At 53.5% G+C, this 23,209-nt stretch overlaps 2 long non-coding RNA genes across 3 annotated transcripts; one reads left to right on the forward strand and one right to left on the reverse strand.

The window, feature by feature from the left end:
• The first annotated feature begins 394 nt into the window (after window positions 1–394).
• On the forward strand, window positions 395–9,502 carry LOC126935308 (uncharacterized). Its single transcript, XR_007719214.1, has 3 exons — window positions 395–910; window positions 7,863–8,046; window positions 9,289–9,502. It is a non-coding gene; the product is annotated as an uncharacterized LOC126935308 (long non-coding RNA).
• On the reverse strand, window positions 8,671–21,934 carry LOC126935312 (uncharacterized). Of its 2 annotated transcripts, none has more exons than XR_007719220.1 (3): window positions 21,417–21,934; window positions 9,496–9,824; window positions 8,671–8,790 (listed from the first exon to the last, which is right to left on the reverse strand). It is a non-coding gene; the product is annotated as an uncharacterized LOC126935312 (long non-coding RNA). The 2 variants fall into 2 exon arrangements; XR_007719221.1 differs by lacking the exon at window positions 21,417–21,934 and adding an exon at window positions 10,173–10,235.
• Between the last annotated feature and the right edge of the window lie 1,275 nt (window positions 21,935–23,209).

Raw genomic sequence — 23,209 nt, forward strand, 5'->3', positions numbered from 1 at the left:
GCGCGGGCGGGGGAGGCGTTTTATTCAAATTACAAAGGAGGGGTCGGGGCCCGGGGAGGCCTAGCGCAGCGGGCGTCCCCTCCCGCTCCGCCCGGCCCGGGGACGCGTCTCGCGCCTGGCTCGAATTAGGCGCGGCCGAAGGCGTGTCCCCTGCGGGGCCTGGGGCCCTAACGCGCTTTCGCGCCCCTCCGGCCGGGGCAGCCGAAAGGAGGGACAGGAGGCGGCAGAACCGGAGACCCCCGGAGAGACCGGGCAGACACAGCGAGAGGGACAATGACGCTCAAGAGGACAAGGCTGAGAGCCACGGAGGCAGAGGGGAAACCCGGACAGACGCAGACGTGGGACGGAAAGGAGAGGAATGAGGAATCAGGAGTCCGGGCAAGGCAGCAGCGTCGAGGCCCCGGTGCTGGGGCTTATCCCTGCAATATTGATCATTAGTTATTAGGGCCTCGGCAATTCTCTTTGCCAACCGTGCCTCAGTTTACCTCCTCAGTACGCTGGGGCAGTTCGGCACAGTTCCGCTTTTATAAAGAACGTTCCCTGGCCGGGAAGGGTGGCTCACGCCCGCAATCCCAGCACTTTGGGAGGCCGAGGCGGGCGGATCACCTGAGGTCAGGAGTTCGAGGCCAGCCTGACCAACATGGCAAAATCCCGTCTCTACTACGAATACAAAAAATTAGCCGGGCATGGTGGCGGGCGTCTGTAATCCCAGTTACTTGGGAGGCTGAGGCAGGAGAACCGCTTGAACCCGGGAGGCGAAGGTTGCAGTGAGCCGAGATTGCGCCTCTGCACTCCAGCCTGGGCGACAAGAGCGAAACTCCGTCTCAAAACAACAACAACAACAACAACGACGACGACAACAAAAACTTTCCTAACACGATCGTATCTGCTCCTCCCAGCACCCCGTGAGGTAGGTACTATCACTGCCTGATCTTACAGATGAGGAAACTGAGGCGCAGAGGTGGAGTTGTTCAGCTAGGGAGCGGCAAGCCGGGTGTCCGGCGAAATCAGGAAATGGGGCTTGCTCGGGGCCCCTCTTTCTCGCTGTGGGAAGGGGAGGATGGGAAACGGGATGGTAGGGCTCTTTGTACAGGGAGGATTCGGAGTCTCCAAGACAGTCTTTAGCCGCCCCACTTTGGAGGGTGGGGGTGGGGGCGGGGGCGTGCGAGCCGGGACTGGGCAGCCCAGCCTTGGCGAAGCGGGGAAGCTCGCGGGGCTGGCGCGGTGTTGCCTCTGGCCTCCAGGCGGCGCCCTCGGGCCGCGAAGGAGCCGCTGCCCCGCCCGCCCGCAGCCCGCGGAGCCGCTTTCTCCGCTTTTTTTCTCCTTCACTTCATTCTCACCTCATTAACTCCCTTCCCAGCTTCTCCCAAATTTACCAACACCTGGCGTTCGCCCGGAGTCAGACACAGCCCCAGCCTCTCTCCTCTCGGGAGGAGCAGAGACAAAGGGATTCCTTCCTAAGGGTTTAGGGAGTTGGAAAAGGAGGCGCCCACGGTAGTGAGGGGCGCTGGAGCAGAAAAGGGACGTTCCTATCTGGCTCTGTGAGCTTGAGCAAGCCCTCAGCCATCCCAGCCTCGGTGTCCCATTTCATAAGAAGGAGGAACAGGGCTTCACCGTGCGTTCCCCGAGGACCCCGTCTCCCTGCAGCCTGCGGGGCTCCGCGCCCCTCTGCTGTTTGCACCGCGACGCCACCTGCGTGGCGCGTTCCTGCGCGTGGGTCGTCAGCGCGCACAGAGGGGAAGCCCCACTGTTTTCTGGAGCCTGTCGGCAAAACTCACAGGAAGGCGAGGAGAAGCCTGGATCTCACGGTTCTTTTCCTCCGCAGAGCCCCTTAGCTAGCGCCCAGCACAAGGGCGCCTGCGACAAACATGCCGTCAAGGCTGGGGGTTTCAGCGGGGTTCCCCGTGTAACCCAGCCCCGTCCTCCCACCCAGCCTGTATCCAACTCCTTTGTCTTCCTGGTTCTGCAAGTTTCCCGCACTTCTCAGAACAAGAAAAATATCCGCTGGATATGGAGGAGAGAATCAAAACTCCAGTCACCGTCTTCCCCTCTCCCAAAGTGAGCCGCCCCGCGAAGGCACCCGGCATTCCTGAGTCGGGAGGGGGCGGGGGCTGCACGAGGACGGAGGCGCGCGGACTCACAGCGGGGGATCTGTGTCTAGCCTGGTCTTCTAGGGAGAGGAGGAGCGGCCTAGGTCGCACAGCGGACGGGGACCCAAGGCCTCCAGCCCCGCCCGGCTCTTTCGGTGCAGCTCCGGCTGTCCCAGGGCTCTCCCTCCGCCGCCCAAGCTCGTCGCGGGGGGAGGCAGCGCCGGGCCCGAGCCTCTGGGTCCTGACGCACTGTTCCTGTCCCTTGTACGAGCGCCTGGGAGAGCCGCGCGGGCCGTGGGGTCACTCTCCGCCTGAGCCTGCGGGTCAGGGTGCACTCGCCTCCCGAAGCCCTCAGTCCGCCAGGGGGCGCTAAGCCGGGGCTCGGGTGGGGGTCGGGATCGCGGCTGCCACCCGCATCACGGGCTGGGGGCAAGTCCCCTCCACTTCCTGGGCCCCCGCTTCCCCATCTGGGGATGGGACGAGGTGTCGAGGGAGTGCCCCTGTGTCCTGGTCGTTCTATAGGACACTTGCCGTGGGCCGCCCTGACCTGCCCGACCCCTTGCTTGGGGCCGGGCGCGTAGTGGGCCGCGCCAGGCGCAGCACCTTTGGAGAGCCAGCGGTCACCTCCTCGAAGTTAGTCCGAGCTACCCTGCCTGCAGCGGGCCCAGGAGGCCCCCGCCTGGGGCTGTGCACAGGGAGGGCACCACGAGCGCAGCGCCGCAGCCCAGCGCCGCCAACAGGTGGTCATAGGCCCGGGCTATGGAGGGCTCTGGAAAGCCCGCTGCCGGGACCAGGCCACGCCAGCGAGGACTTGCGGGGCCTCCCCTACCCCGATGCCCCGCGAGCACCGTGCACAGGGGCCGATTGTCCGCGCGGCGCGCAAGGTCGGCACCGGCGGGTCCCGAAGCCTCCCGCCGCGCAGCTCACGGAGCTGACCGCGCCAACCAGGGACGCCAAGAGACGGCTTCAAGGTTACCTGTGGGCCAGGGAGGCCGGGGCGGCCACCCGGCTTTGACCCCAGCCGCGAAGTTTTCAAGAGACGTCTGCTTGGCTGCGCACGCGGCGCCAGGTCACCCGGGAGATGGGCTGTTTTGGAAGTGGAAAGGGTAGGTGGGGGCACTCGAGATCCCTCCTGCTAACCCCCTGGAGGGGGGCCCTGCACGCCCAGGGTCTTGAGGGACACCGAGGCATTTCAGCCCGGGGGGTGGGAGGCGTGGAGCTCGTGCGCGAACTTAGCCAGATGTTCGGGGCGGTTCGAGATGTGCCGCGGGGCCGGGGACAGGACTTTTTCCTCCCCAGCCCCCAGCCTGGAGCTCAGGTCAGTAAACAAACTCGGTTCTCCCGCTCCCCCCGCCGCCCCTGGGACCTGTTCTCAAAGTCAGGCGTCTGCCTCCATCCCCAATTTACTAGGTGCTGCCGCATTTCTCTGCCTTTTGCCACCCTCTCCCCACCACCACACACACCCTCTGTCTCGGGATCCAAGTCCCCCACCCCCGGGGGGTGGCTCGGGCATGACCTCATCCACGGGACGACTGGGAAGGAGGGGGTCGCCTGGGGTACAGGAGCAGAAGAGGGGGGCCGGGCCGGGAAAGTTGGAGGAGGGCCGCAGGAACTGCACAACCCACCCCCGTCCCGCGTCCCCCTAAACCCCGCGTCCCCCTAAACCCCGCGTCCCCAGGCTCCCGCGGCTGCGCTCCGCAAGGGGGAACTCTTCGGAGTGCTGCGGAGGAAAGGTATGCAGGAGCGCTTGGTTTGCTTACCCGCGAGTGGGAGCCCAAGGGGGTCGTGGCGGGTGTGAGAAGCGTCGTCCCCCTCCGACTCGGGCGCCCCCAGCCCTAGCCGGTCCCCGCTGAGCAGCTGCCCGCTGCCCGCAACCACTGCTTACCTTCCGGGGCGCTCGCCAGGCGCGCCCTGCGTGCCCGGGTGCCCTGGCCTGCCCTGGGAGCCGCGAGCGCAGTTTCCAGCGGGCCCGTGCGCACTCCGGCTGGGCTAGCGGCGGAGGCGCCCTCTTCGTGAAGCGGCGCCAGAAGGACGCCAGGGATCCTGGCAAGCTGCGGCCGGCTCAGGACCCACGCGGAGTCAGGCGCGGACTCCGGCTGCTCTCGGCTGCGCTCAACTCCCGGGGCCTGTGCTCGCCGCTCGCCCGAGCTCTCCTCCTCGCCCGGCGCGATCTCCGGCGCGGGCCTCCCAAACTGCTTTATAAGGCGGGCGGCCGCTTTGATCCGCCCACGTCAGCGCGCCGCAACCCCACCGGGTGGCCCCGGCCGCGCGCTGGGGGTGGGGGCGGGGTCCCCGCGGACGCCACTGACCTGCAGCGCCCGCCGCTCCAGAGAAGTTTGTACTCTGTCGAGTTACAAAGGGGGACTCGCTCACTACAGCTGGTGTTTACTAAGCGTGAGTGCTGCGTGCCTGCGACACGCGTGGGGCCCGGGTAAGGCCCATCTCGAATAGTCGCAGCAACCAGGCAAGGAGCCTCAACTCGCAGGGGGAAGTCAGACTTGGGTCTCAGTCTGGAGCTGGGGCATCCTTAGGTGCTGGTCGCGCAGCGTGGTTACTATAAACGTCTGAGGTCCTGACACCTGCCTTCGTGTCCTAGTCCATGTCCTTCGGGGGACCGTCTCTTTTGGCCTCTGGTTCCAGTTGTGGGAAAGGAATCAACGATCCTGCAGGAGAAAGAGACACGAGGACTCCTCGCTACAAAGCCCGCTGTAAACCTTAAGTGTGGAGCTGGGCGGCGTCCCAGCCGCTGGGGTGACTGCTGGGGAGTGTTCTGGACACAGGGGAGGCGGAGCAGAGGAGGACTGTGTTTCAGAAGCTAAAGGAGCCTAGAGAGGCGCCTGCTGCGCTGTGTAGCCCAGGCATGTGGTGCTTCTGGGACCACTTCTCCCCATCACTTGGCCTCCCCTGAGGAGACCAGCTGCTTACCCTACAACACCACGACTATTTCTAACTGCCCATCGGGTGCTGTGGGTTCATCTGTGTCTCCCTCTTCTTCTAGGGACCTCAATCCCAGGACGTCCTCAAGGATAACTGGTTCATTAGCAGAAAGGGAAATGGAGACTTAGTGAGGACACGGAGCCTGTCTCAGTTCCCCCAAAATGCCTGACATTCTTTTCCCCATTCTTTGCAGCTGCAGATGAAGTGGCACTCGTAGGCTGCCCCACACCCAGCCACAGGTACCTCCATATACAACACAAACATCTGGGCCTACAGTGCCCACAGCAGCCTCCCAGCCATACCAGCACTCCCACACAGCCAGTCCTCACACACAGCCAGGGGCATATCACCCCACAAATGGTTACAAACACACTCGGGAGATACCGGGACACATCATCTGCCCTCACACACAATAGCACAGAGGTGTGAAATGGCCGCACACACGTCATGAAGGGGAGGCTGCACACAGACCACCTGTGCCCACACAGTTGATGTGCAAACATGCACGGGCTTCCATGCACACACAGCTCCCAAGTGTACAATGCCAAACATGTACTCCTGCACACAATCACAGGAATATCCTTTGGAACACACGCTGGGACACCCCCATCTCTTATGCCAGAACACTGGGGCAATCTGATCAAAAAAGCAGTGGAAAGACAGTGGGGCTTGGGGCATTGAGGAAGGGAGGAAGGGGGGGCAGAGGGCAAAGGCCTCCGGGGGCCCAAGAGTGTCCTTAGCTCCCCTGCCTCAGGCCCCCTGGCCACTTCAGTCAGAGCCATTCCAGGTGGCCTCTGTCTGTTTGGGATGCACACCCCTCTGCTCATTTAAGAGGCTCAGTCAGTTGCCTCCAAACATTTCCAGCAGTCCTCCTGCCAGAAATCCTCTGGCTCCCAGCTAGAGTAGAAACAGAAGCAATTTGGAGTCATGTAAACTTGGATTCCAATACAGATTTTGCCCAGTTTTATTTTTAGCTGTGTAATCTTGAGCAAGTTGCTTAAATTCCCCGAGACTTAGTTTTCTCACCCATAAAATGGGAATAATACAATCCCATGGAATCCTCTACTTCTCCAAGATCAGGATTAGTATTCCCATTTCACAGATGTGGAAGCTGAGGCTCAAAAGGGAGCTGATATTTGAACCCAGATCTCTCTGGCTCAGAGTCCACTATGGCTGGTGGCTCCCAGTGAACACATGGGGGAAGGATAGTGACTTTCCATTGTCTTGTGGGGAGTTGAAGGAAACCAGGAGAACATCCCATACTCCTGAAGCTCAGCCCTGCCCCCTCCTGCCCCCTGCCAGCTACTCAGCTGTGTCCTTTGGATCAGGACCCAGGCATCATCAGCTAGGGCTGGAAACCTGCCTGGGGGTAGGATAGGGGGAAGGGCTATGAGAAAGTGATGCCAAAAGCTTGCATTGAAAATCAAAGGAGACTTGGGGTGAGGGTCTGCCCCTCCCTGCACCCAAGTCTCTCCATGTGTATAATAGGCAGTACTTGAGAAGAATTTTGTTTTCATCTTTAGAACCAACTGACCTTCCCCCTTCCCTCTGTCCAGTCCTCCTCAAGGGCCACTGTGTATCTGGCCTGTGCTGGCCACCTGGGCTGCAGACTCCTCTTCAGAAGGGATGAGGCCCCAAGCCCCTGGCTGCTGCCGCTGTGGACGTGGATGTGAATATATTTTTCTTCTCAATCAGCCCAGGCGATTCTGGTGATCTGATCGCCTAGACATGCTGGGGGCTTCCTGTCAGCTGGCTTCTCAGCCCCTGCCTGACTGCCATTGGCCAGGGGCACACCCCTTTCCCCCCACCCCCATCCCTGCACCAGCCCTGCCCAGGGAGGCACCCAGGCTGAAAGGACATGGAGGTGAGGGCTGACACAGTTCCGTTTGCCATGCTGACCTCTAGTGACCCCTCTGCCCACCTCAGCTTCCTTCCCTTAGGCCAAAGCCTTGGTGGAGATGGTGGGGGGCAGTCACCTCTTTCCAGGGGCGCCGGATGGGGGTGCAGGAGAACTGGTTGCAGTCCTGAGCCCCGTCACTAGTTTGCTGTGTGAGTCAGGTAGTTATTTTGCTTTGTCTGAGCCCCAGTCACCCATCTATAAGTGAAGGGTTGAACCTCTAAGGGCCTTTTCAGCTCTAGAACCCACACATCTTGGGGCTCCTGACCCAAGGATGCTGTGTGACCACAACCCCAGATGTCCCCCAGAAGCCTTCTCTGTCTTCCCTAAGCCCACTACCCATACTCGGACCTCAGCACTTTATGCCTCCCACAGCAACGAAGGCTGGTCCAGAGAAAGCTGAAACCAGTCAGTAAGGAGAAGGGTCAAGATCACCCACCCTGGGCAACGACTTTGCAGTGTGTGAAAGGCGGATGTGGTGGGGCCCTGCTCAGCTCACTGCTGTCGCTTCACCAAGGGAATCAAAAGAGAGTGACAGCTAGGTGCAGTGGCTCACGCCTGTAATCCCAGCACTTTGAGAGGCCGAGGTGGGTGGATCACTTGAGGTCAGGAGTTCAAGACCAGCTTGGACAACATGGTGAAACCCCGTCTCTGCCAAAAATACAAAAATTTGCCAGGTGTGGTGGCAGGCACCTGTAATCCCAGCTACTTGGGAGGCTGAGGTAGGAGAATCGCTTGAACCTGGGTAGCAGAGGTTGCAGTGAGCCAAGATGGTACCACTGCACTCTAACCTGGGTGACAGAGCAAGACTCCATCTCAAAAAAATAAAAAAATAAAATAAAATAAAAAGAGTGACAGTGTTTTGCTCTGCTTTTGCTGTGTACAGAGTCTCTGTGGCATCACCCACAAGCATACGCCTCTCCCTTCCATGTCTGCAGGTTGGCTGGGGGCAGCTGGCATGGGCTGGACTCATGGATCCCAGGCTCCTGGTTGGGTTTGGACCTGCTCCACAGATGACTCCTTCTAGCTTGAAACCAGCACTCCCTAGGCCATGCTTGTCTCACCACCAAGCCAACCTGTGCCATAGGATGAGCCATGAATGTGGATGAAGGAAGCCCACAGGTACTCTCCCTCTCCCGACCCCAGGCCACTTGGCAGATGCTGGCTTCCCAGAATCATTTTTTTTTTTTTTTTTTTTTTTTTGAGACAGAATTTCACTGTTGTTGCCCAGGCTGGAGTGCAATGGTGCAGTCTCGCCTCACTGCAACCTCCGCCTTTTGGGTTCAAGCGATTCTTGTGTCTCAGCCTTCCAAGTAGCTGGGACTACAGGTGCCCACCACCACACCCAGCTAATTTTTGTATTTTTGGTAGAGACGGGTTTCACCATGTTGGCCGGGCTGGTCTCGAACTCCTGACCTCAAGCGGTCCACCCACCTTGACCTCCCAAAGTGCTGGGATTGCAGGCGTGAGGCACTGCGCCCGGCCAGAGCCATTTTTTGAGATCCCTCATCCTGGTTCTGGACACATCTCTGGGGAGGGCAGGGCAGGGCAGAGGCCGTCATCACCATTTCCCATTTCTCACTGGTTACAATGAGACTAAAGGGCACTGCTTCCACCACCAGGGTGCTTTTAGAAAGGCCTTTCTGAGAAGACACATGAACAGGGGGTCTGAGCAGAGCAGCCCAGCTGTTTCTGGAACGCCCTGTGAGGCCAGATCTTCCAGGCAAGGGTGGGGTGAGGGGACCAAATAGTAGCAGGCCTGTCATCAGAGCACCTGGGCCTGGCTATCAAACTCACCTCCTCCACTTAACCCACCGAGGGACTCCAGGGAAGTCACTCAGTCTCTGAGATCCTTAGTTTCATCATCTGCAAAACAGGAAAGCCACGAAACCACTCCTTCTTAATGTTACTGAGAAATAACATTGTAAGAAATTGTATTGGTTGAACAAGCACCTACTGTGTACCAGGCAGTTTCTGTGCCTATGCATGAGACAGGCATTGCTCTGCAGATGAGCACACTGGGCCAGGTCTGTCAGGTAATTCATGCAAGATCTCTCTGTCAGTGAGTGGGCCTGGCTGCAAGCCCTGGGTCTGTGGGCTGCTGGAACCTCTGCCCACTACCCAGGGTAGGGTATGTCCTCCTCCTCCCCCTCGGTTACCCCAGGGGAGGTATTGTTATTTTACAGGGCTCAGGGAGCAGGCCTGGGGCACCACGGAGAGACAGGAGGTGCCTTTCCTGGGTGCACGTAACAAAATGCCACCCGTCATGTCTACTGAGGGCGTCACGTCTGAAAGGCTGCTTTCAGCTCTCAGTTGTTTCATCATGGTGGTGGCTGCTCAGGAGCCAATGTTTGTGTTTCTCAGGCCTCTTGCAGCTCCAAGAGAGAAGAAACCCAACCCCAACCAGCTTCAACACCACAGGAATTGACTGGTTCCCGCAGGAGAAACCGGGTAACTCGTGGCCCTACTGCACTCAGGAGGGCTCGGGGCTGGTGCTGGGGCCCTGGGCCCCTGGAGACGCTGTGCTGTCTCAAACTCACTTCTGCTTCTTCCTGCTCTCTTTGAACTCACCTGGGCCTCATTTCTCCCCATTGGGATGCAGCCACTAACAGCCCCAGTTAGAAATTCGAGTCAGATGAGACCTCTGTCTCCTAGGGCTTCTGAATCAGTCCCAGGGAAGGCGGCTGATTGGCCTTGTTTGAGTCCTGTGCTCTCCCTTTGATGCACATCTGTTATTGCCACGGGAAAGGGGCTCTGGGCATGGCTGGGTGCAGTGCCTGTCACCAGAAGAGGAGGCATAGGAAGCAGTGGGCCAAAGGGGCATTTGTGTCAGGATGGCAGTTTCTTCTACAGTTGGGCTTCTGCTTCTCTGATATGTGTACAGGTCAGCGTCTCTGCACCTGGGAGAAGAGGGGAGGCATTGTCTGAGTTTCACCCCATCACACACACACACACAGCGCCAGAGACCTACCATGCTCAGTGCCCCCACTGTACACATGTAGAAGCTGACGCTGACAGAAGGGTCGTACATCACTTGGTTAGTGGGGCAGGAGACAGAAATCAGGTGTCCTGACATCCAGGCATAAGCCATGCAGTTATTTGTCACTGGTTCTGAAGCCTTTCTGAGCAGGCCAGTGAGGCAGCTTTTTAGTAGCACCAATTCCTCCCATCCCAGAACATAAAGACCCTTTGGAGTGTGACTCCATGCAAAGGCGAAGGCTCTTCCCCACCCCTCCATTTAGGCTGACCTCATGGCTTGCTTGACTAGTAGATGTGGCCTGTATTCTGCTGCCCAGGACTTGGGGCCTTGCAGCTTCTGCCTTCACCCTGTTGGGGCCCAGCCCAGCTGCAAGGTCAGAAGCCCAGGCTGGGGCAGAGAGAGGCCTTTGCTGTATCGGCTGGCCCATCAGTCACATGCAGCCGCGCCAGCCAGCGCCACAAGGTCAGCAGAGCTGCTGGGCCAGCCCACAGAAGCAGGAGAGTCCATTATGGCTTTAAGCTACTAAATCTTGACAAGGTTTGTTATGTAGCAATAGAGACAAGCAGCAGCCAGGCTTAAAGAGTGAAAAAGCTAAAAAAAAAAAAAAAAAAAAAAAAAAAAAAAAATGCAATTATTTGTCTAATGTCATTTCAGAATCTTAGAATCTTACAGTTGGGCCACCCCCTCTCATAACCCGGAGGTTCTGGCCACCAGAGCCCTGTAATGCCTCTGCTGATCTGGGGGCAGCATGTGGTCAGTGATGGCTCTGTCATCCGCTGCTGTGTCCCCAGTACTGCACCAGGGCTGGACAGTAATTCCTACAAAGTTGCCAAATGAATGCATGAATGTTATCCAGCCTCTGCTTGCATACCCCCAAGCATGGGAGCTCACTCCCTTCAGGATGGTGTCTTCCATTATGAATGGCTCTGTCTTGGAGAAGGTCCTTCTCCGTCTAGAGCAGAGACCTGTGATTCCCCCAGGGGTCCTGGCTGTCTTCCTGGGGTCCCCTCTTATATAGGATAGCGTTAGGCACATCACAATGGTCCCTAGCATTACAAAGCAGCACAACCTCACTTAATAACAAGTATTTTTATGTACTTGTTATTTTATATATGTACAGTATTTTATATATAACCCTAAGGGAAGTGCTTCCGCTTGGCCCTAAAACAAGCATGGGCTCTGCATCACACAGTTCGGGGTTGCAACTCAAAAGCAACCTCTGTTTGGCCTTGGAAAAGACACTTCATATCTCTGATCCTCAGTTTTCTCACCTGAAAAATAGGAGGAGTGAAATTTACTGCCTGGGTTGCTGTGGGGCTTAAAGGGGAGATGATGTATGTAAAATGCTCAGCATGTAATCGGTCCTTGATAAAGGTTAGTTCCTTTTCTGCCAGGTACATAAACAGTTCCAGATGGAGAGCTCATCCGTACTTAGCATTCATGTCTATATAAATAATGTGCAGGTGGGAGAGGAATTGTCAGGTGACTGGGGAAGTGGGAGGGCGTTCCCAGCAGGGGAACAGTGTAAGCAAAGACAAGAAGGAGAAGTTTGCTTTCAGAGAAGGGTAAGTGGGTGGTTCGGTGCTGGTGGCAAGAAGACCAACAGGAGGGAGAATAATGGGAGAGGAAGCCAGGCCCATGCCATGGGGGGCCTTCAGTGCTGGGCTAGGGAGCTTGGGCTTTGCCAAGGGAGACATGGAGGAGGTCTGAAGAGGGAAGGGGTAAGGTCAGGTTTGGGATTCAAGTCTGGGGCAGGTCTGGGGTTGGATGGGGAGGTGAGGGGAGATGGAGCTCCTGGAAGCCTATGAGGGGAAAGTTGGGGTAGCAGCAGGAATAACTTGGGCTAGTGGATGGGAGGGACAGCCTGGCCACTGAGGCAGCAGCTGAGCCACCTGCGTGGGCACACCTGTTGTGGGAAGCAGGGCCCTTGGTCCTCTGGTCTAGCGCCTCTGCTCTGCATCTTCAGTGCCAAGCCCTGTTGGGAAGAGCACTTTTTCTGTCCTTTTCAATCTAGAAACAGACCTGAGAGGGAGAAGACCTGGGCTAGATCTGTAGCCAGAAGGATGCTGGGTAGACCAGAGGGGAACTGACTTACCTGTCTGTCTGGTGGGGATTCAGAGAAGTCCCTCTCAAGGTCCGCTTGCTCATTTTATTAACCATCCCAGACCTCAAGCTGAGCTTTCCAGTTTTCTAAGCCCTGCCACAGTTATGGGCGGGCTTCTTTGAGCCTCGCCACTGGCTTGAGAGGGAGGCTGGGCAGAGGTGATTAGTTCTGTTGTTAAGATGGGGAGACCTAGGCCCAGAGAGGGCAAGTGACTTACCCAAGATCACACAGCAAGTGCATGGCAGAACTACCCTGGAACCCAGTTCTCCTGCCTCTCACTCATATCCTAGTCCCTTTCCATGTCACTGAGGGACAGGCAGGACGTTCTCACTTACCTGCTCTGGGTGAAGAGTGAGGAGAGCCAGAGAGAGGTTGACAGCCATCAGCAGACAACACTTAACCCAAACTGACAATTTAATTGTGAAAATGTGGACGAGCTATAGTTATGTGCAAGGAAATCCAGACGGTCTGGGCCACTGGGGAGCCTCGGCTAGCACCCCAGTTGTCAGGGAAACGGGAGAGGGTTGTGGATGATGTCACTAGACTCCAAGCGGAGGCTGAGGTATGGGGGTGGGCTCTCCATCCACCTCTTTGGGGTGTAGGCTCTCATCCTCACGTTTAACCCCTTCTCTTACAGATGGGAAAACGAGAGCTCCAGGGGGAGGCGGTGACTTGCCCAAGGTCACACAGGGAGTCAGTGCCTGAGCTATCCTTGTTCAGGGCGCCATGTTGATTCACCTAGCCAGGCTGCAGGCCCCTGAGGGCAGGCTGGGTCAGAGTCACCTGAGTCCTCAAGCCCAGCACAGGGCCTTGAGAAGGGCAGATGCTCAACTCTGTGGTAAAAGCTGCTCGATCCCTTTTAAAAAAACAGGGAGTGTGGGAGGTGACACTGTTGACTTTCTAGCAGCCTTAGATGAGCAGGAATCCTGAGCAGGCATGCAGAGCTGTCACTGGTTCAGGGATCATTGAGCTCAGAGATGGCAGGTCACCAGGCCAAGGTCAACCAGCAGGTTGGGGCAGTGCTGGGCTGACCCTGAGTTCAGGACTCCTAGGGGTCAAGTCACCTCTCATGCCGCACAGAGGACATCTATAATCCTTCCCCGGGAGGGGTCATCTCTCTCACTGCCATTCCCCTTAACCCTGGTGCAGGGGTCTGGGCCTCGACAAGCTCCCACTGTCTGAAGCATTTTCGCAGAATCCCCAGGTTCTGACTTGAAGCTAAATATCGACCCACCCAAAGCATCAATAACAATGACAATGACCAACCTGAGCACAACCCCTACCATGCACTAGGCTCTGGGCTATCACTGCATTGCCCTTATCTCAAATATCTACAACTCTATAGGCTGGGATTATTGTTTTCACTTTGAAGTCCAGAAAAATGAGGCTCTGGGAGGTCCCTTACCCACCTGCACACAGCCAGAAAGTGAAGAAGCTGGGTCTTGAACCCCAGGCCACTCTGCATCCAAACACCATGACTGCCTTTTCCCCTGGCTAGCGGATCATTCCCACAATGGCCTGAGTGCTTACGGGAGGGGGCAGCTGAGTTTTTGCCTGCCCAACCTCTCTTTCACTTCTAATGATAACAATACCCCTCCCTGCCATCCCCCAACTTTATGAAGTTCTGATGGGGTTCTCAGGCACAGAACCCAGTCCCCTGATAGAAGGCCTGGCCTTGTGGAGAATTCCATCTTCCTAGCCACATAATTGGTCCAGGAAGAGTATATGACCCAACTGGACCAAATAGAGCTATTTCCCTGTGATGCATGAATGGGTTCTGGAAGAAAGGAGTCAGCCCCACCTTGGAATGCAAGTTCCAAAGGCGTGATCCCCAGAGCTTCCTACCCTGTATTCCCTGCCATGTGAGGAAGACAAGGACAATGAAGAAGGAAAAGAAGAAACAGGTAGGGGGGTGGAGATGGGGTGCCATTTGAGTCCCTGAGCCTGTCCTTCCCAATTATGGGGCCAGTGAATCCATGTTTCCTTAGGATCATCAGAATAGGGTCTCTATCTACTCTCTTGCAATTAGAGCAATCCTATTTTCACCACAATGTGTTGAGTCCTATGCTGTTGTTACAGGGAGTACAAAATTAATAAAGGTTTCTGTTCTCCAAGACCTAACAGTCTAGTCAGGGAACAGCGGGGTGGCAATAGGCAACAGGTTCTAGAGCCTGCTCTGTCTCAGACATGCTGTGTGATCCTCCCCCTCTCTGGGCTATAGTTTCCCGTCTTTAGCATGGAGGTGTGTTGAAGCAGGAGAGGGAGAACATTGGGCTCAGCGTTCTGCAAGATTCTCTCCAGATCCACACAAGTACCTTTTTAAAAAACTTGATATTTGCAAATTATGCATCTGACAAAGGTCTAATGTCCAGAAGCTATAAGAAACTCAAACAGACCAACAAGCAAAAAACAACCCCATTTAAAAATGAGCAAAAGGCTGGGTATGGTGGCTTATGCCTCTAATCCCAGCACTTTGAGAGGCCAAGGTAGGAGATATCACTTGAGCTGAGGAGTTTGAGACCCGCCTGGGCAACTCAATTTTTAAAAAGTAATAATTAAAATAATTTTTAAGTTAAAAAAATGAGCAAAAGACATGAACAGACGCCTCTTAAAAGAAGACATACATGTGGCCAAAAAGCAACGAAAAATGTTCAACATCACTAATCATTAGAGAAATGCAAAACAAAACCACAATAAGATACCGTCTCATACCAGTCAGAATGGCTATTATTAAAAAGTCAAAAACAACAGATGTTGGTGAGGTTGTGGAGAAAAGAGTATGTGTATGCACCACTAGTGAGAATGTAAACTAGTTCAGCCACTGTGGAAGCAGTCTAGAGATGTCTCAAAAACCTTAACTAGAACTACCATTTGACCCAGCAATCCCATTAATGGTTACATACCCAGATGAATATAAATTATTCTACCATAAAGACACAGGCACACATATGTTCATTGCAGCCCTATTCACAATAGCAAAGATACGGAATCAATCTAGATGCTCATTAACAGTGGACTGGATAAAGAAAATGTGGTACATATACACCATGGAATACTAACTATGCAGCTACAAAAAATGAGATCATGGCCTTTGCAGCAACATGGATGGAACCGGAGGCCATAATCCTACGTGAATTAATGCAGAAACAGGAAACTAAATACTGCACGTTCTCACTTTTACGTGGGAGCTAAACATTCAGTACACATGGACACGAAGAGAACAATAGACACGGGGGCCTATCTGAAGGTGGATTGGGGAAGGAGGGTAAAGACTGATATTATGCTGATTACCTGGGTGACAAAATTGTCTATACACCAAACTCCCATAACATGCAATTTACCCATGTAACAAACCTGTACATATACCGCTTGAACCTATAAGTTGGAAAGGAAAAATATTTGAGATATAACTTCTATACCACACATTCACCCTGTTACAGCATACCGTTCAGTGGTTTTTAGTATATTTACAAAGTTGCGCAACCATCACTACTTTCGAATTTCAGAACATTTTCATCCATCACCCCAAAAATAAATCCCATACCCATTAGCAGTCACTTTTCATTCCACCCACCACTCCAGCCCCTAGAAACTGCTAATTCTTTTTGTCTCTATGGATTTTCCTATTCTGGACAGTTCAAGTTCATTTTCACGTTTATCTATGTTGTAGCATGCATCAAACTCCTTCATTTCCTCTTATGGTTGGTTAATATTTTATTGTATGGATATACCACATTTTGTTGACTCGTTCATCAGTTGAGGGACATTTGGGTTGTTTCTACTTTTTGGCTATTACAAATAATGCTTCTATGAACATTCACGTGCCAAGTGTTTGTCTGAAATACATGCTTTCAGTTCTCTTGTATATGTACCTAGGGATGGAACTGCTGGATCATATGGTAACTATATGACTTTAAGGGAACTGTCAAGCTGTTCTCCGTAGTGGCTGTATTTTTTTTTTTTTTTTTTTTTTTTTTTTTTTGAGACGGAGTTTCACTCTTGTTGCCCAGGCTGAAGTGCAATGGCACAATCTCGGCTCACTGCAACTTCTGCCTCCTGGGTTCAAGCGATTCTCCTGCCTCAGCCTCCCAAGTAGTTGGGATTACAGGTACCTGCCACAATGCCTGGATAAATTTTTTTGGTTTTTGTTTTGTTTTTTGTTTTCGTTTTGAGACAGAGTCTCACTCTGTTGCCCAGACTGGAGTGCAATGGCACGATCTTGACTCACTGCAACATCCAACTCCCGGGTTTGAGCGATTCTCCTACCTCAGCCTCCTGAGTAGCTGGGATTACAGGTGCCTGCCACCATGCCCAGCTAACTTTTTTTGTATTTTTAGTAGAGACTGGGTTTCGCCATGTTGGCCAGACTGGTCTCAAACCCCTGACCTCACGTGATCTGCCTGCCTTGGCCTCCCAAAGTGCTGGGATTACAGGCATGAGCCACTGCACCTGGCTCAATTTGTTGTATTTTTAGTAGAGACGAGGTTTCACCATGTTGGCCAGGCTGGTCTCAAACCCCTGACCTTACGTGATCCACCCGCCTCAGCCTCCCAAAGTGCTGGGATTACAGCCATGAGCCACTGTGCCCAGCTGTGGCTGTCCTATTTTACATTATGAGAGTTCCAATTTTTCCATGTTCTTGACAACACTTGTTAATTTGGTATTTTTTATTATAACCATCCTGGTAAGTGTGAATGGCATATCACATGGTGGTTTTGATTTGCATTTCCCCAGTGACTAATGGTGTGGAGTATCTTTTTAAGTGCTTATTGGCTATTTGTATATCTTCTTTGGAGAAATACCTGTTCAAATATTTTGCCCACTTAAAAATTAAGTTATTTGTCCTTTTCTTGTTGAGTTGCAAAGAGTTCTTTATGTATTCCAGTTACTAGAATACTTCATGTGCAAGTATTTCCTCCCATTCTGTGGGTTGTTCACTTTCTTGATAATATCCTTTGAAACACAACATTTTAAATTTTGATGAAGTTCAGTTTCTCTATTTTTTCATTCGGTTGCTTGTGCTTTTGGCACCATGTAGAAAAAACCATTGTTTACTTCAAGGTCACAAGGATTTACATCTATGTTTTCTCGTAAGGATTTTCTAGTTTTAGCTGGAACAGCATCACTTGTTTAAAAAAAAAAACAAAACACCTATTATTTCTCCACTGGATGTCTTGGCACTCTTGTCAAAAATCAATTGACCAGGCTAGGCATGGTCACAATATATCACACAGTAATCCCAGCAATTTGGGAGGCCAAGATCGCTTGAGATTAGGGGGTCTGAAACCAGCCTGGGCAACATAATGAGACCCCTGTCTCTACAAAATTTAAAAAAAGAAAATTAGCTGAATGTGGTGTGTGCACCTGTGGTTCCAACCACTAGGGAGGCTGAAGCAGGAGGATCACTTGAGCCCAGGAGATTGACATTGCAGTGAGCGGTGATCGTGCCATTGCATCCAGCCTGGGCAACAGAACAAGACCCTGCTTCTTTAAAGAAAAATAAAAGTCAATGGCCATAGATGTGCGGGTTTATTGACACAATTGCTTGTTAAGTGACATCTAGGAAGTAAGTTACAGTAGGGTCCATGTAGTCACCACCATGTAAGGGGTGTGGCAGAGGGAAAAGGATGAATGAGCAATTTGGAGTCCCGCAGACCTTTGTTTCCATTCCAGATCCACTGTAACCCAGACAACCTGTTTCATTTTGCCTTTTAAGAAGTGACACAATATATCACACAGAACACATTCTCATAAAAAACACAAACATCAGAATGCCCCTGAGCCTCAGTTTCCTCCTCTATCATGTCTAAGCCCCAGAGCTGGTGTGAGGCCTAGGCTTGGGGCCGGGGGACAGCGGGGAGAAGAAGGGTATTCCAGATGGGGTCAAGGGCACTGGTAAGAGCTGGAGGCTGGAAAGTGCAGGGATGTGACATGGGGACACAGTGAGGAGTCTGCAGGCCAGGGGTGGTGTTGACAGGTTGCCTCTCCTGTCCTGCATGTGGTGAAAAAACAAGACTCTGGCACCTGAGTCACAGCTCAGAAGACACCTCCCACGTCCCCCTGGAGAGCCTCATACTATAGCCAGGCCCTCCAGGTATGAGCCTCCCTCACCCCCGTGGTGGGGTGGCCGTGAGCATGCTGCAGGGATGCTGTTGGTGATGTCAAGTCTAGGGCTGGGAGGTAGTTAGGGGCCAGCTGGGGGCTTCTGTTTCTTGTTTTGTGTGTGAGTGAGTGAGATGTGCAGGTCAAGAAGATAGTGCCTGAGGAAGGTAAGAGGAAGCTTGTTTGTTGGGCACCTCCTGTTTGCCAGAAGGCACTTTGTGGACTTCATCTCAGCTCCCAACCACCCAGAGAAACAAGAGTTATGAGGTTCATTCCCATTCCACATGACAGGAGCCTGAGTCAGATGGGAGGACACATTTGCCCAAGCTCACCCAGCCAGCAGGTGACAGGGCTGGGATTTGAACCCAGTTCCATCTGTCCTGAAGCACATGCTTTTCTATAATGCCAAGTTACCCTAGAGAAGAGCGAGAAAGAGGAGGGGGGTGAGATACAGGGAGGCCCAGCAGAGGGACAGTCACACAGAGGACAATCAAGAGAGGCAGAAATGAAAAACAAGAGTGGAAAGAGCATGAGGCCCTGGCCCGGCCGAGGCCTGGAACAGGTCCTCAGGGAGCAGCCGAGGGCGGGGACAACCGGAAACCGGCTCACCGAACCTGGAGCCAACAACCATGCTTGGCCTGAGACATGGTGGAAAAGCTCTCACCTCAAGATACTAGTAGGGGAAACTGGCATGGGGGAGAGCAGGGTCTGCCTGGGAAAAGGACAGCAGGGTCGGATGGCCAGGAGCTGCCAAGCAGGCCCATCATCTGGCTAAAGTAACCGCTGCGGCCGCCGGGCTGGCAGGCCCTTGCTGCTGGCCGTGCAGAGCGGCAGGCCCAGAGGCCAGGATGCAGGCAGCGATGACCAGGCCTTCCTGGAATGCGGGTTGTTCTTAGGACAAACCCCTTCACGTGGCCTGCAAGTAGGGTGGCTGTATAGTTTACTGTTTCATCTGGGACAATTAAAAGTGTGAGGGGACAACAGGCGTACATGGGTATGTATGGGCCTAACTTCTAAGGTCCTGCTTGGCCAGGCCTGGCTTGTTTCTGGGGCAGCCTCCAGGCTCTCTGCCCTCTGCCTTCACTGCCAGGCCTCAGCCGACCCTTGGGGCTTCCACATTATCTGGAATACCTGTCGGTGTCACCTCCACACCTCTCCATACCCCTTCATCGTTCCTACAACTCCCTCAAAGCTCCTCCAGCAGAGCCAGTGTTCTCTCAAGCTATTCAAGGCACTGTGAGCTTTCCCTTTGTGGCACTGATAGCAATAATGAAATAAATTCTTAATTGTGTGCTTGATTGTTTCAAAGTCTGTCTCACTCCCTAAGGGCAGACTGGGTCTGGCTTGTCCACTGCTGCATCCTGCTCACCCAGCCCAAAGGCCCTGAAGCACACACGAATAAACCAACCCCCAGGCCCCATGCACTGCCACAGAGGTGTGTGCCCACCCTGGGAACTTTTTTCTTTTCTTTTTCTTTTCTTTTTTTTTTATTTTTATTATTATTATTATTTTTTTTTTTGAGATGGAGTCTCCCTCTGTTGCCCAGGCTGGAGTACACTGGCATGATCTCGGCTCACTGCCACCTCTGCCACCCCAGTTCCAGCAACTCTCCTGCCTCAGCCTCCCGAGTAGCTGGGATTACAGGTGCCTACCACCACGCCCAACTAATTTTTGTATTTTTAGTAGAGACAGGGTTTCACCATGTCGGCCAGACTGGTCTTGAACTCCTGACCTCGGGTGATCTGCCCGCCTTGGCATCCCAAAGTGCTGGGATTACAAGCGTGAGCCACCGCGCCTGGCCCACCCTGGTATTTTTGTTTTGTTTTGTTTTTTCCTATACAAAGAAAGGAAAGGAAGGAGCAAGTCCTAAAAAAACAAACCTCTTGCACAATTCATACTTCTGATTTCTTCCACAGACATTGAGCCCCTTCAGGAAGGGACTGTACTCCCTTCTCTTCCCCAGCCTAGCTGTGGACCTGAATCAAGCTTAGGCTGAGCTTGATGAGTGACTGCAACATTGAATATCACCATGGTGGGTCACAGAAAGTCAGAACAGGAAGGAACCCTAGAGGTCATGAGATATGCAAGTGCTGAATCCAGACCCTGGGGTGTTGTAGGCACACAAAAAATTAATGTTCCTTCCTTTACACGTCATCTTATCCAACCACCATCTTTTTCTTTAAGGTTTTTAAGTGTACAATTCACTTTAGCATATTCACAAAGTTGTGCAATCATCTTACTACCAAATCCCAGAACATTGTCATCACCGCATAGGAAACCACATACCTAGTAGCAGTCATGTCCCCCTGTCCCCTTCCCTCAGCCCTTGGCAACCACCAATTACCACATTTTAAAAACAGAGAAACTGAGGCCCAGGGAGGGGCAGTGCCTTATTAATGTCACATCGCCAATGGCAGAGCCAGGCTAGAGCCCGGGCCTCCTGATGCCCACCTGCTACAGTAAGGCCACAGGTCTGAGTTCTCTCCGGCACACTCAGCATACTCTGGGGCCTGACATGCAAGAGGGGGTGGGCAAAGGCCTCTCCAGGGTAAGAAGTGACCGTACCATCTGTAACTGTGCCCTTAAAGTCCAGAGCGTGCCGTTCCCAGAATGGAGCCGAGGGTTGTGAGGAGCAGGAGACACATGGAGGGAACATTTCCACCCTGTGCCTTGCTTCTTCGAAGCCAGCGTCCTTCCAGGGCTGGGAACACCCTTCCCCCAGATGACCCTGGGCTTCCTCCTCACCTCTCCAGCATCCTCTCAAAGGCCCCCTTCTCAGTGAGGCCTGCCCTGACCACCCTGTTTAAAACTGCCAACAGGCTGGGCGGAGAGGCTCATACCTGTAATTCCAGCACTTTGGGAGGCCGAGATAGGAGGATTGCTTGAGCCCAGAAGGTTGAGGCTGCTGTGAGCCATGATCGCAGCACTGCACCCTAGCCTGGGTGACGGAGAGAGATCCTGTCTCAAAAAACAAAACCAAAAAAACCCCCAAATCCTAAAAAACAAAAATCACTGCAAATAGACTCTGTGCCTCCCCACTGGCACTCTCTATCCCCCCACCCCCACCCATGGTGGTTTCCTCCATAGTGCGTCCTGCATCCTTTCCTTCTTTACCTGGTGATTGTCTTCCCCACCACGGCAGCTCCATGCAGGCAGAGGTTTTGTCTGCTTTGCTTTCTGCTCTACCCCAGCTCCTAGAATAGTGCCTGCTATATAGAAGGTGTTTTGTAAACACTGAATGGATGGATGGATGGACAGATGGATGGATGGATGGATGGGATGGCTATCGTTGCATTTGATTCTTACCAGCAATGATCAGGGGAACAGCTATCATGCCTGTTTTTTAGATGGCAAGATGAGGTCCATCTGGGAGCTAGAGGCAGGCTATGGTCTTCCTTGACCTTGGTCCTGTCAGGGGAGCCTGGAGCAAGAGCAAGGTGGGCATGAGGAAGCAGGGGCTAGGCTTCCAGGTTCTGCCATTGATTTTAGGGCCCAGAAACCAAAGCCACTTTCAGAATCCAGCCTTTACTTCTTCCTGCAGTAATTCAGCAGCTTTCACTTTCCATGCCTTAGCCAAAATGGAAAAAGAAAGGAAGAAAAAAGGCAGTGCTATTTTTTCAAATGGACTTAGCTCTGTGAGCTCCAACGTGGAAACTGCTGTCCATGATGTCACGGGCCCCGAGGCCTCTGGGCAGCGTTACTGACACTTTATATGGCAGGCTGGGCACAGGGTCCCCACTCCTGTTTCTAGAGCTCTGTAAGCACCATGGGCAGATGGTGGCTCCATCGACAAGCCTGGGCCCAGATCTCCAGAGCCAGGATGGAGCCAGGCACTGGGCAGGCAGGGGGCAGGCTGATAGCCCAGTGGAGCACCTCGCTCTATTGTCCAAAGGTCTTCGACATCCACCACTCACAGGATCTGTGGCAGACCACAGGGCGAGCACTGTGGTCTGTGTCTTTCCTTGGGGAGCAGAGGGTCAGAGTAGTGTGGTGCTCTGCCCACGGTCCCATACACAGTCCGGCTCCGAGTGATGGACTTTGTGTTGAACCCTGTCCTCTGATTCTAAATTCTATGGTTTGCTAGAGAGGAGAAGGCATGGCTCTTGCCCAAGAGAAGTTGGCAGTCTGAGAACGGCTGTAAGGAAGCCACTTGATCAAGTCTAAGTCTTCATTTTACAGTTGAAGACACCAAGGCTCAGAAAGGAGCAGGGACTGGTCCAAGGTCACACAGCCAATCCACAGCCCAGACAGTGCTGGACGCAGTCTCTAGATTCCTGGCTGGGAGTAATTTCTACAAGATCCTGCACTTAAACAGTTCCATTTGGCAGAAGCTCTGCTGTTCCGGAAGAGACTCCAGGCCTTTCCAGAATCCGGTCTAAGGCTGTCTTCCAGGATCTGCTGTCAAGGCGTACTCCTTAGGGAGCAGCTGTTGGCAAATGGAGGAGAGATATTGATTATGTCTGGGGCTGCGGGGAGGGTGGTTTGGGGAGGTGGGGGGGATGGGGAAGAGCAGTGGAAGTTTCTCTGAAAAACGAAAAGCATATTTGTTTTGACTTTTGCTTATCTGTATGTTATAATTCTTCTATGGTTACATAATCAACATTTCATATTTGAAAGGGATAAACTGTTTAATTAGGCAGGGTCTGGGCATCCAGGATTGTCTCAGCTCTGACAGGCTGTGTGAATTTGGTGAGATCCCCCCATCCCTCTGGGCCTTTCTTAGAAATGCCAGTAATGTTGCCCTGTGAGAGGTAAATGAATCACAGGGCTCCCTGGCTCAGGAAACAGCCATCCGGCCTATTCATGATGTTAACCTGTCTAAAGAAAGAATGCAGCAACCAAGTCATGAGGTCCCGAGAAAAGCCAAGGTTCGGAGAAGCCCACTGTGGCTGTGTGTAGGTCCAGTGCTGTCTGGAAGGTCAGGGAGATTGTCTGAGACCCAAGCCTGTCCCAGTCCCCACAGAGAGCCCCCTGCATGGGTGGAGATCATTCTTCAGGCTTCACCAAGGTCTGCATGAAGCACCTCTCGACTAGCATTCCTTGCCCCTTTCCTCAGATCCCAGAGCCCTGGCTCCCAGGAGGGAAGGAGACTGAGGAGG

This window comes from Macaca thibetana, chromosome 14 (assembly GCF_024542745.1).
Source record: "Macaca thibetana thibetana isolate TM-01 chromosome 14, ASM2454274v1, whole genome shotgun sequence".
Classification (NCBI taxonomy): Eukaryota; Metazoa; Chordata; class Mammalia; order Primates; family Cercopithecidae; genus Macaca; species Macaca thibetana.